Consider the following 14,018-nt stretch of genomic DNA (forward strand, 5'->3'; position numbering starts at 1 on the left):
AATTATTTTGAGATTCATTCATGCTGATGTATCAGTAGTTCATTGTATTCTATTCTGAGTAGTACACCGTTATATGGCTATACCACAATTTGTTTATCCACTCACCCATTAACAGACATTTGGGTTACTTCCAATTTTTGGCTATTACAAATAAATCTTCTATGAACACTCATGTACAAGTATTTGTGTAAGCATATGTTGACTTTCCTCTTGGGTAAATACCTAGGAGTTTGGCTGGGTCATGTAATAGTATATATTTAACTTTTTAAAAGACTTCCAAACTTATGATATTATTTTATAGTTCCATCGGCAGAGTATGAAGTTTCAGTTTCTCCACATCATTGCCAATACTCCATATTGTCTGTTTTTTTTTATTATAGTGTCTGTATAGTGTATCTCATTGTGGTTTTTAATTTGCATTTTCCTAATGACTAGCAATATTGGGCATCTTTCCATGTGCTTATTTGCCAAAGTATTTCATATTTTTGATACTATTATAAATGTCATTTAAAAATTTAGATTCTAAAAATAAATAAACAAATAAAAATAAAAATCTAGATTCTAGTTGTTTGTTGGAAACATGGAAGAGTAAAGTAGATTTTTGTAGATTAATATTGTATGCTGAGACCTTACTAAACTCATTTATTCTAGTAGATTTTTGGAGATTCTATCAGATTTTATACATAGGTAATTATTTCACCTGTGAATAAAGATACTCTTTTTGATCTGGATGTGTTTTATTTCTCCTTTGACCTATTGCTCTGGCTAGAACCTCTAATACAATGTTAAATAGAAGTGGTGAGAATGAAAATCATTGGCTTGTTTCTAATGTTAGGGGGAAACACTCTATATTTAACCCTAAGTTTGATATTAGCTATAGGTTTGTTTTGTTTTAAAGATTTATTTATTTGAGAGAGAGAGACAGGGAAAGAGAGAGAGAGAGAAACAGAGACAGAGACAGAGACAGAATGAGCAGGAGGGGCAGAGGGAGAGGGAAAGATAATCCCAAGCAGACTCTGCCCAAAGCCTGACACAGGGCTTGAATTTACAGCCCTAAGATCATGACCTGAGCCAAAACCAAGAGCCAGGCAGTTAACTGACTGTAGCACCCAGGTGTCCCTACAGGTTTTTGATGTAAGCTGTTATCAGGTTGAGGAAGTTCTCATCTAATCTTAGTTTGCTGAGAGTTTTATTGGAAATGGAGGCTAGATTTTGTTCAATTTTTTTCCTCCACATATTGAAGTAATCTTATAGCTTTTCTTTTTCTGTTCATTAATTTGATAAATACATTGATTGATTTTTCAAATGTTAAACCACCCTTGCATTCCTGGGATGAATCCAATTTAGCTATACTCTATTATCCCATTTATATATTGTTGGATTTGACTTGGTAAAAGTATTTTTAGAATTTTTGCACTATGTTCACAGGGGACAGTGGTCTGAAGTTTTCTTTTCTTTTTTTTTTTAAAGATCCTTATTTTTTTTTTATTATTATTTATTTATGATAGTCACAGAGAGAGAGAGAGAGAGAGAGAGAGAGAGCAGAGACATAGGCAGAGGGAGAAGCAGGCTCCATGCACCGGAAGCCTGATGTGGGATTCGATCCCGGGTCTCCAGGATCGCGCCCTGGGCCAAAGGCAGGCGCCAAACCACTGCGCCACCCAGGGATCCCCTGAAGTTTTCTTTTCTTGTAATGTCTGTCTAGTTTTGGTATCAGGATAATAATACTAGCCTTATATAATGAGTTGGGGGAAACTCTCTACTTTTCAATTTTCTGAGAGAGTTTATGCAGAATTGGTATTCTTTCTTTCTTTCCTATATTAGTTATAATGTGCCAGTGAAGCAATTTGGGCCTGGAGTTTTCTTTGTAGAAAGGTTTGTAACTACAAATTCGATTTTTTAAAAGAGTAAATTTAGTAATTGAGTAAATTTTAGTAGTCTGTGTTCTTCAAGGAATTTGTCTATTTCATCTAAGCTGTTGAAGTTATAGGTACAATGTTATTCATAATATTCCCTTATTACCTTCTTAATAGCTATAGAATTAGTGATATCACTTGATACTGATAAATTTGCTATTGGTAATTTGCATATTCTCTTTTTTTCTTGACCAATCTGGCTAGAAATTTATTAATTTATAAATTTTATTGATTGTCTTAAAGAATCAGCTTTTGGTGATTCATTGATTTTTTCTCTGTTATCTTTTTTTTTTTTTTTTAATTTTTATGATAGTCACAGAGAGAGAGAGAAAGGCAGAGACACAGGCAGAGGGAGAAGCAGGCTCCATGCACCGGGAGCCCGACATGGGATTCGATCCTGGGTCTCCAGGATCACGCTCTGGGCCAAAGGCAGGCGCCAAACCACTGCGCCACCCAGGGATCCCTGTTATCTATTTTATTAATTTCTATCTTTTCTTCACTATTTCCTTTCTATTTATTCTGAGTTTAATTTGCTCTTCGTTTTCTAGTTTCCTTATTTTTTTCTTCAAGATTTTATTTATTTATTCATGAGAGACACAGAGAGATGCAGAGACATAGGCAAAGGGAGAAACAGGCTCCCTGTGAGGAGCCTGATGGAGGACTCAATCCCCAGACCAGGATCATGCCCTGAGCCAAAGGCAGATGCTCAACTGCTAAGCCACCAGGGATCCATTTCCTAATTTCGTAAGGTAATTTTTTAAATTTCAAAAGCATTTTGAATCTGCTTTTTTTGTTATTATTTCTGGCAGAAGAATAAATCTAGTTCCTGTATCCAACGAAGCCTGGAAATAGAAGTGAGATATAGTTAATAGTAATCAGCTCTTCATCAAACTTTTATTGATCACTGAACCCAAATTTTTCCTTCCATACTTTTTAGGCCTACAGATTCCAAATATCCCATTTCATACATTACTGCTGAATACTTCTGTAAATTGATTTTTTATTTGTTTTACATTTATTTCTTTGAACAAAATTAAAATACAATTAACTGTCCTTCCTGAGTGAAAAGCCTACGCTTTTTATATTCTGTGGCCTTTCTTTGCATTTTGTGGCTCAAAGTTCAACACATTTATGGTGTTTGAGGAAAATAACAGCATGTTTGGCAATCCAAGGGTGCTTTTTTAAATTTCAAGGATCTAATGACACCTCAGGGTTATCCACATGTGCTCAAGAAAAGGAATAAATGATGGTTTTATTACCAGGAACAGAATAAGTGTATATGGTATGTAGGCTTTTGAATACTCTGCTAGGTTTGAACTCAGCAATTTGGCATTATTCTCTGACGATAGCCTTAAGATTGAGAGGAAACTAATGGGATGGGTGGATCCTGCTACATAGGGAAGTCTTTCCAAAGTTTTATTTTGTGGTTTTAAAATATGTCCACAAATTCTTTGCTATTCTCTTCTACAAGAGTCTTCCCTTAACTATGGGTTAGACTAAGTGATTGCATCTAACAAACTGAATATGCCATATTTGATGTGTTGATTCCAGGACAAGGCTATAAAAGACATTGCAACTGCATCTTCTGTCTAGGTTACTCTCTCTTGAATTACTCATTCTGGCTACCATGTTGTGAGGAAAGGTACAGACAATGAGGAACTGAGCCAACAGCCATGCAAGTGAGTCATCTTGGAAGCAGATCCTCGGCATCGTTCAAGGCTTGAAATGACGGCATTGCCAGATGACATATGGGCTGCAGCGTCATAAGAGATCCACCCTGCTAAGCTGTTCCTGGATCTGACCTTTAGGAACTGTGTGAGATAATAAATATGCTTTAACTGCTAATTTTGGATAATTTGTTATATTATCTGTACAACAGATTCACTGTAGAATAGAACTTTCTGGGACTTGAGATAAATATTAGCAGGCTTCTAGAACTCAGGAGGTACCAGGTAAATAAATTTCTTTGTCAAATTCTATAGGAAACATCAGACACTGATAGAAAAAAAAACAACAATGACAGATTTAGAGGGTTCAGGACGATGGAAGACATATGTTTCAGTGATGCAGTTTCTGTGGCAAGAAGTTGCAGAGAAGTGGTTCTGAAAGCACCAGAAGATTTTTATGATGATAAAAGAGTCACCAGGTTTTAGAAAGTTCAAAAGAGAAAAGGCAAAGGACTCTAGAGCTCAGAAGTTAAAAGGGCTACTTTCTGAAGCAATGAAAAGAGTTTTCATTACACTTTCCCCTTTAACTTAAAGTAACACTTTTAAAAACTAAAAACAAAAAACAAGTAAGCAAAAAAAAAATATAAAAATAAAAAATTATATAACAGTGATTATTTCTATAATCAAATACCCTGTCAGGCTCCTGGCATTGAGCCTGCTTCTCCCTCTGCCAATGTCTCTGCCTCTCTCTCTCTTTCTATCATGAATAAATAAATAAAATTAAAAAAAAAAAAGAGGGATGCCTGGGTGGCTCAGAGGTTGAGCATCTGCCTTTGGCTCAGGGCATAATCCCGGGGTTCTGGGATCGAGTCCCACATCAAGCTCTATGCATGGATCCTGTTCTCCTCCTCTCTTCCTATGTCTCTGCCTCTCTCTTTGTGTCTCTCATGAATAAATAAATAAAATCTTTTTTAAAAAAAGATAAATAAATAAATGTAGACCGGTGGACAAAGTTGGTACTTCATTTGCCATTTTGGCATTTTTGGAGGGTGGCAGCATCTTGATGGTATGGTATGTGATAAGATCAATTGGACCCATAGTAGTCATGGTTTTGCACCTTTGCTCCAAAACAGGCCCCCTTGTCAGATATTACACTTTTATAAGCTTCTGGTGGAGACTCTCTTAGAAAGGCAAACTCATACCTGGAATTTGTATTATCCTTATAAGAGTGAACCACTAGCTCTTTCAGAATAGTTCCAGGTTCTTGGGTGGCTGTCAGTTAAGCATTTGCCTTTAGCTCAAGTCATGATCTTGGGCTCCTGGGATTGAGCCCTGCATTGGGCTCCCTGTTCACCAGGAAGTCTGCTACTCTGTCTACCTCTCCCTCTGCCTCCCACCCCTACTCATGCTCTCTCTTTCAGAAAGAAAGAAAGAAAGAAAGAAAGAAAGAAAGAAAGAAAGAAAAGAAAGAAGGAAAGAAGGAAGGAAGAAGGAGGAAGGAAGGAAGGAAGGAAGAAAGAAAGAAAGAAAGAAAGAAGAAAGAAAGAAAGAAAGAAAGAAAGAAAGAAAGGAAATAATAGGACAGTTCCAATGTCCACAATGATTTCCTAGAAAAAATAATGCTACATTGTAGGCATAATGTTGATCTCTGTTGCTGACAAGTTAGACATTCAGAGACAGTGGTAACTAGATTGGCCTTGCTAAATATGAGTCCATGCTGTTGGGCACATATATAGCCACCATCTCTACCACATAGTTGTTCCATTTATTTATTTTTTTTAAAGATTTTATTTATTTATTCATGAAAGACAGAGAGAGAGAGAGGCAGAGACAGGCAGAGGGAGAAGCAGGCTCCATGTGGGGAGCCTGATGTGGGACTCAATTCTGTGACTCTAGGAGCACACCCTGGGCCGAAGGCAGACACTAAACCTCTGAGCCACCCAGGGATTCCCTAGTTGTTCCATTTATATGTCCATCAGGTCAACTCTGAGATTGCTGATGATGAGTTCTGGATAATATCAATTGGCTGACCCATTTTGTCTACTTTGTTTTTTAGCATCTGGGAGAGTGTTTTGCCTCTATCAAAATAACTTGTCTTCTGTAACTTGCCAGGAACTGGTTTTCAAAAGATATATAATCCTCTACTGTGGATTGCATGAACTTTTTCCATAATTTCAGGTGCCAAGTGTTCGCTTTGGCAGCACATATACTAAAATTTCAGGTGCCAGCCGTGTGATCCTCCCACGGCAGTTCTCCATAGACCCCTTACTCCATTTTTTGCCACCATGGGCACCTCCATCACGGTAGGGCCTGCTGGATCATATGACCCAAGAGGCAGTGCTAATTGCACCACATTTTGGACCTGCTAAAGTGCTCTTTCTTGCTCCAAGGCCCCTCAAAGCTCGCAGTTTTCCACGTCACCCAGTATACAGGCAAGAACAAGATTCCTAAGTGTGGAATATGTTGTTTCCAGAACCCAATGAGATCAATGGGCTCTTTGCTTCTTTCTTTATGGTAGGATGAAAGATGCTGCAATTTTTCTTTCACTTTGGAGTGGTTATTCGACAAGCCTGAACCACTGGACTCCTAAAACTACATTGAAGTAGATGGTCTCTGAATCTACATAGAGTTTATCTCCCAACTCTGGAATATGTGTGTCTTACCAAGGCCTCTAGCCATCTCTACCAGACCTCAGAACACCCAACATGAAGTGAGTTGCTCATCTTAACTGGGAGTTGTCTGTACCACCAAACCATGAATTTGGTAAGCTGAGCATTCCATCATCAAGGGGAAATGGCCTATGTAAAATCAGTTTTAAGTAACCTTTTTTTTTTTTTTTTAAAGATTTAAGTATTTTCTGAGACCCAGGTAAGTTGCATTATCTCTCACTCAACCCACACCTGTATCCTTATGGAAAGTTCTCTATGATCAATTGACAAAGGATGAAAAAATTCAAGCCTGGATTACAAATTACGAATTACAAGCCATTAAGTGGCTTTCCACAATATAACGTTACCAGTCAAAACTGCTACAGTTGTCCAAATTAGGTGTGTCATGAAAAGACAGTGAGGAGTGGAAATCCTCCCAGTGGACATAACTTTGACCAGTACATCTAATGGTTGATTTGCAAAGAAAGAGAAATGGACTGAAATGTAGATCCATATAAATTCAAGGGCAGTGATTTTTTTTAAAAAAGATTTTATTCATAGAGACACAGAGAGAGAGAGAGGCAGAGACACAGGCAGAGGGAAAAGCAGGCTCCATGCAGGGAGCCCGATGTGGGACTTGATCCCAGGTCTCCAGAATCACACCCTGGGCTGCACGTGGTGCTAAACCACTGTGCCACCAGGGCTGCCCCTCAAGGGCAATGATGAAAGGCTTGGTCACATGTTCAGAAATTTGGAGGGAAAAACAGAACATCAGGGGATTGATAGCAGGAGGTTTAGGGAAGATGTATATGAATGAATATCTTGGAATGATCCCAGGATGTGGGAATACTTGTGTCCTTTGTGAATGCCCATCAAAGATGATCTGAATAATTGGGTGAACAAGATTATTCATTTTGTGACTCTCAGATTCTTTCTCTAAACTCTTCAGTACTTGCACAATAGACTCAGAAAAATTAATGGTGTCAGGGATGGAGATTATTCAGGACTTAATATGAAGTTCCCTTCAACAAAGCTGGTCTGGCTACTGCCACTGCTGAATGTCAACCTGACCTTGTGCCCTGGATTCCACCTTCCTTGAGCCCTCAATTCCGTAGTACACTCAGCAAGAAGAGACTGCCACCTGGTGGCAGATTTATTATATGGCCCCTTCTATTACTATGACTAAGGAATTTGGTAATTTGTCTTCATTGGAATAGAAATTTATTCTGGATAATCTTTCTTGCATACCATATATCTTCCAGAAATACTATACATGTTCTTAGTTAATGTTTAATCAACCACTATGGTATACCATACGATATTGCTTCTGATCCAAGAACTTATTTTACAGTAAAAAAAAAATAGTGAGGCTGTGTTTATGGGGTTTACTGTTCTTAACTGGTCCTAAATTCTAAGCAGAGCAGTGTCATTCAAAGTAATCTATTCCATATTAGTGAGGGGCCCACTCCTGGGAAATGGGATAGCAGGAATGAGGTAGAAAAGCAGGCCCTTGGCTTTTAATTGCAGCTCAGAGTAGAAATCTCTCCTACAGAGCCAATATAAGGAAAAAAGCCAGGAGACCGAGCAAGAAGGGATGTAGAAAGGTGATCTGCTTTCTTTTCACCAAGGCTTCTAAGAGGCTCATGTTGAGAGTGTCATTGTAGGATTTAGGGTTGTTTTCAGCTGAGGAGCATCTAAGCCCATTTTTAAGCCTTGATGGGCTCACAGGAAAGAGTGATTCAACCCTGTGAAACCTAGATGCTCATGCAAACAGGACCTTAATTTTCTGGAGGAGTGGAGAAGATATATTCAGAGGAAAAAGGTTAGGAGCACGGGAGTTAATGGTTATAGCATCTCTCTTCTCAACTGCCTCCCACCATGCATGCTCTACTCTGCTACATTCCCACTCTCAGCCTCACCATTAATATTGCCTGATAAAGAAGTAAGAACAAACCACAGAATAGGCAGAGAAGTAAGCTTCCACTGTTATTGACATGATCATCTAATCTTTCCTGCCTTTGGTGTTCAGTACTATGAAAAAGCAAATATTTTGGGGAGTGATTTGGCTTTAGGTCAGTCACGAGAGCACAGGCTCAAACTGGGCAGGCCAGTGTCCTCTGCCTTAATCTGGAACGGGCCAGTCCTGACTCCCTCCTTAGCCATTGTGGATTCCAGGAGGTTAGGCTGGCAGCCTAGAGAACTGAATTGTGGATTAAAATCAGTTCAGGTGGAGTGAAGCCTGAGGTGAACCAAAATCCATGACCCTCTGTGAGGAAGTCATAGACTCGGAATTTGCATAATTTCTTTACCCTGCTGTATGATGAACTGGCTAGACTCTTGCATTTTTTACTTGCTTAGCTGCTTCTTATATCCTAGGACTGGGGCAGAAATAGGGGTTTAGGAAGAGCCATGGGATTTCTGTGGAAGGAAGGAGGTGCATATTGGCCTGGTTACTCCATATCTCCGACATTCTGGAAGGATCCAGATGGGTACAAGGATATCAGCAAGCTTAGCCCAGTGACTCCTAGGTCCTATGCCTAGAATAAGATCCTGCATAGGAAAGCTAAAGAGTTGCTAGTTTTTCAAGGTTCCTGCTCATAGCACATACTTTCTTGCTCTCCCCAGGTGCCTATCATCCAACAGATCTATCTGTATATCATGGGATTATCTCCACAGCTGAAATCATTGAGTGTTTTTTCTGAGTCGGGACTCATTTATGATGGCCACTTATTTTCTATGTCAGTCCCTTGATCATTTTATTATTTACTACTAACTCTTTGCCTGGGTTTCTCTCTGCTCCCTGGTTTTTACTTTATGAAATAGCTTTTCTTGACCATGTTTATCCTAATTAATTAACCTTTTTTTTTTAATTAACCATTGTTTTTCTGCCATCACCCTTATTGCTTGGAGAAAAGAAGATTATTTCTTTAGAGGCACATTATGCCAAAAACTTTTTTGTTGTTGCCTTTTTAGAAATTTTTTTTTTCTTTTATGAAAGAGAATTTTTAATGGATTGATTTCATCAGGCAGTTTTAATTCTGTTTACTATTTATAAGCATGGAATTTATTAATATTCAGTTTTCCTTTCCCTATTCCCCTCTCTTTCGAAAAATTAGGCCAGAATAGTTTGCCAAGAAAAAAAAAAAGGAGGCCTACTGCAAAAAAACATCACTACTGAGATCTAACTGAAATATTCAGAGTGTTGAATAATGCCATTGACACTGCAGACACCACTGCTTTTCTCATGATTCTAAATCTTGGGATTGAAACATTAGGAGACTCATCCATTGCCAGGAATTTTAATTGCTAGATTGTTCATAAGCCCAGAGAATCCCATTTCTCTTTTTGGTGAGATATTAAATAGAACTTTAGACATTCATACAGCCATATCTTCTTCCTTCACTTTTTTTTCCTACTGGATGGGTTGGAAAGAAAGGAGAATGAAAAGTATCCATTTGCCAGACATTATTCTCTTTAACATATGAAGTCTCAAATAATCCTAGCAATGACCTGAGTGTCCATATTTGACAAATGAGAAAATTTAAGCTCAGAGTAGTTAGGTAACTTAACCAAATCACACAGCTGTTAGGTTGGCGTTTGAGACCCAAACTCAGATCTACCTAACTTTAAAGCCTGGGCTATTCTACTAGACTTGTTCAGAAAAAGATCTCTTATTAAATAAACTGAGCAATGAGTCAGCAATAAATGTTTATTCAGGTGTCAACAAATACTAGAGGCCAATGTAAAGCAAGGAATTATTTTTTAATAAATTAATTTTTTATTGGTGTTCAATTTACCAACATAATAACACCCAGTGCTCATCCCGTCAAGTGCCCCCCTCAGTGCCCGTCACCCATTCACCCCCACCCCCTGCCCTCCTCCCCTTCCACCACCCCTAGTTCGTTTCCCAGAGTTAGGAGTCTTTATGTTCTGTCTCCCTTTCTGATATTTCCCACACATTTCTTCTCCCTTCCCTTATATTCCCTTTCACTATTATTTATATTCCCCAAATGAATGAGAACATACACTGTTTGTCCTTCTCCGATTGACTTACTTCACTCAGCATAATACCCTCCAGTTCCATCCACGTTGAAGCAAATGGTGGGTATTTGTCGTTTCTAATGGCTGAGTAATATTCCATTGTATACATAAACCACATCTTCTTTATCCATTCATCTTTTGATGGACACTGAGGCTCCTTCCACAGTTTGGCTATTGTGGCCATTGCTGCTAGAAACATCGGGATGCAGGTGTCCCGGTGTTTCATTGCATCTGTATCTTTGGGGTAAATCCCCAACAGTGCAATTGCTGGTTCGTAGCGCAGGTCTATTTTTAACTCTTTGAGGAACCTCCACACAGTTTTCCAGAGTGGCTGCACCAGTTCACATTCCCACCAACAGTGTCAGAGGGTTCCCTTTTCTCCGCATCCTCTCCAACATTTGTTGTTTCCTGCCTAAAGCAAGGAATTATTAATTATAAACCAGGCCACTAGAAGTTAGGGTGACATAGGTTTCAGAGATCAGCTTAGAAACTGGAAGTGTAGACATAGATTTATAACAGGCTAGAGAGAGGTGTGTGGGAGAACAAGATCCTATCAAGAGAAATCTGGAGGACATTATGCTAAGTCAAATAAGCCAGAGAAAGACAAATACAGTATGATCTCACGTGTAGAATCTAAAAAAAGACTGAACTCAAAAGCTGAGAGTAGAATCAGGGCCTGGTAGGGATGGGAGATGGAAGGAGATTGAGGAGGTGTTAATCAAAGAATACCAATGAGCATTTATGTAGTACGAAGAAGTCTAGGGATCTAATGTATAGCATGATGACTATAGAGTTGACCCTTGAGCAACAGGAGGGTTGGGGGTAGATGCCCCCATGCAATTGGAAATCTGCATGTAACTTTTTAATTTTTCATTTAAAAAATTTTTAATTGAAGTAGAATTGATGTGAAATATTAGTTTCCGGTGTATAACATAATGATTCAACAATTATATACATTAAGATATACTTGGCAAGTGTATTACAATATTATTGACACATCCCCTGTCCTGTATTTTTCATCTCAGTGACCTATTTAATTTATAACTGAAAGTCTGTACCTCTTAACCCCTTTATCTATTCCCCTATCCGTCCACTCGCCTTCCCTGTGTATAATTTTTGACTCACCCAAACTTACCTACTTATAGCCTACGGTTGAACAGAAGCCTTACAGATAACCTAAACAATCAATTAACTCTTATTTTGTATGTTGCATGTATTATATTCTTACAGCAAAGTAAGCTATAGAAAAGAAAATGTTACTAGGAAAATCATAAGAGAAAATACATTTACAGTCATACTGTACTGTAAAAAAAAAACATGTATAAGTGAACCCACATGGCCCAAACCCATGCTGTTTAAGGGTCAACTGTACTAGATACTGTACCAAACACTGAAAATACACTAAGAGTGTAGATTTCAGGTACATTCGTTACATAGACAAAAATAGTAACTATGTAAGGAGACAGCATGTTGACTACCCTGTTTGTAGTAATCATTTCACTATGTATATCAAATCATCATGTTATATGCCTTCCATACATAAGTTTTTATTAAAGATTTAAAAATTGTAAATATTGGGGCACCTCAGTCAGTTGAATGTTTGACTCTTGGTTTCAGCTCAGGTCATAATCTTAGGGTTGTGGGATCGAGCCCTGCTTCATGCTCCATACTAGGCATGGAGTCTGCTTGAGATTCTTTTCCTCTGCCCCTCCTACTACTTGCACGTGTGCACACTCTTCTCTCTCTCTTTCTCTAAAATAAGTAAAATCTTTTTAAATATTTAATTATTTGCTTCAAAAATACTCTAAACTGTTAAAAGGAAAATATAAGTTATATTTAAAAAATAATAAATTAAGCAATTTTTAATGCAAAGAAAAGACTGGTAAGAATATACCAGCACTACTATAAATACATTGAATTTGTGCCTCTCAGGAATTTGACAATCATTGGGGTCTCTCTCTTTCTCTTTCCAGCTTTTCATTCTCCTGTCTTTGTCAGTCATATCTTGTCCTTAAATAATCATACTTTAGCACTGGACTTTTTTTTTTTATTGGAGTTCAATTTGCTAACATATAGTAAAGCACCCAGTGCTCATCCCATCAAGTAGCACTGGACTTTTAAAATTGATTATTTTTGTTAAATAGAGGTCTCTGTTCCCTGGTCTTATTTTTTAAACCTAAAAAAGTAAAATTAAGTTGCCTTTTGTTTCTGAGGCTTTGAACTGAAACATTTTTGTTGTTATTGTACTTTTAGCCAAAGTGTTCAGAAACCAAGCTATCCTGAGTTCTTCACATAGCCTTCCCCTGGCCCTCCCATCATGGCTGGTCTCTCTTCTCTCAACTGGAGTGCTGTTATGGGTGGGACTGGGGTGGCAAGGACAGAGCTGGAGGAGGAAGAGCAAGAAAGAGGGACAGTGTTCCAATCTGTTTGTATGCACCTCACAACTTACCATTGACCAATCTACATTACTAGTCGCAGGCTGCTGTTCTGCCCCAAGACAATATTTGATAACCAACTTTCTAAGGAGAGAAAAAAAATCCATTTCTTTTAACTTGGACACACATATTCTCCTTAAGAAAACAGACTGACATTTATACTGACTTGAAAATGCTATGACATTTTTGGAAATTGCTGGGCTCAAATAGCTTTCTGGAACTAGAAAACCAAAGAACCTGCCAGATGACATTTTTTACTCAAGAGAGAGAAGTATAGAAGAGAAGGAAATTTGGATTCACAGCTGAATGTCTGGCTTAGATGTTAAGCCTCTCTGGCGGAGAATGTGCTTTCTTGCTTCTGTTTTTGGTGTAATGCCAAGGGAACTGTCAGACCACAAATAATCATTGTTAACTTGCAGTGGAAACTGGAGCCATTAAGAAAAATATTAAAAGCCTGTTCCAAGATCATAACATTTTACAGGGTAAAGAAATAAGATACCTGGCTAACCTGTTTTACTAGTCATGGATGGAAAATGTGCTGACCAACTGAATTTGAAGTAATAGATGATTTTTCCATGATTGGTCATGGATTTTAAAAAGACAATGTGCTTAGAAAAACAAATTTGCTGTAACTTGGGTAATAGGGAAAACAAAAGCAAAAAGCCTGGGTTGATCAGATTTATGATGCAGCAAAATAATTTTGTTATCTGGCCAGAATTCCCTGCTTCTGGTGTGTTTAAGAGGAGGAGTTGCCTAGGTTGCAGAAAACAACTCACACTTGGGCAGGATGCACACTGGATTCCTTTGAATTTTGCTGCGAAATTCTTTACTTCTCAAACTGTATTTTTGAAGATCTTGCTGAAAGATTGGCAAAAGCTACAGATCCCAAAAGGGAATTTTCATCAGATCATAACAACTAAATATCCTGAATAATAGATAAGGATGGGTGGAGGGACTTCCTCCAACAGTTGAGAACATTTTTCTTCTTCCATTTTTGCTTCCCAGTTTAAATGTTCAAAATCCTATTCCAATGCAGGCTAAGAGGTGAGGATTTGAGTTGTTAATTTGATTGGGTTCTAGGATGAATTTATGTTTGCCCCTCCAGGTCCACTCTTCACCTTTCACTCTGCACTAGCACCTGGAGGCCAACCTGAATCCATCACAGATTTTCCAAGCCTTCCGGCTTCTGGTTGGGGTTAGCCAAAGGGGTTGGTCCCAGGCAAATGGATTGATGCGAGGGAAGAGAGACTCAAGGAGAATTTCTACTCTCCAAGCTTCTTCCCTGTGAATCCCTTCACCAAAGATCATAGT

At 38.3% G+C, this 14,018-nt stretch overlaps 1 long non-coding RNA gene across 1 annotated transcript in view; it reads left to right on the forward strand.

Annotated features, from left to right (window-relative positions):
- LOC140637967 (uncharacterized) overlaps window positions 1-14,018 on the forward strand; it is a 56,059-nt gene that overhangs the window by 28,163 nt on the left and 13,878 nt on the right. Inside the window, exons 2-3 of the long non-coding RNA XR_012035085.1 lie at window positions 3,510-3,731; window positions 6,102-6,293. This is a non-coding gene — a long non-coding RNA (uncharacterized lncRNA). The remainder of the gene's footprint in view (window positions 1-3,509; window positions 3,732-6,101; window positions 6,294-14,018) is intronic.

Source organism: Canis lupus, chromosome 8 (assembly GCF_048164855.1).
Source record: "Canis lupus baileyi chromosome 8, mCanLup2.hap1, whole genome shotgun sequence".
Classification (NCBI taxonomy): domain Eukaryota; kingdom Metazoa; phylum Chordata; class Mammalia; order Carnivora; family Canidae; genus Canis; species Canis lupus.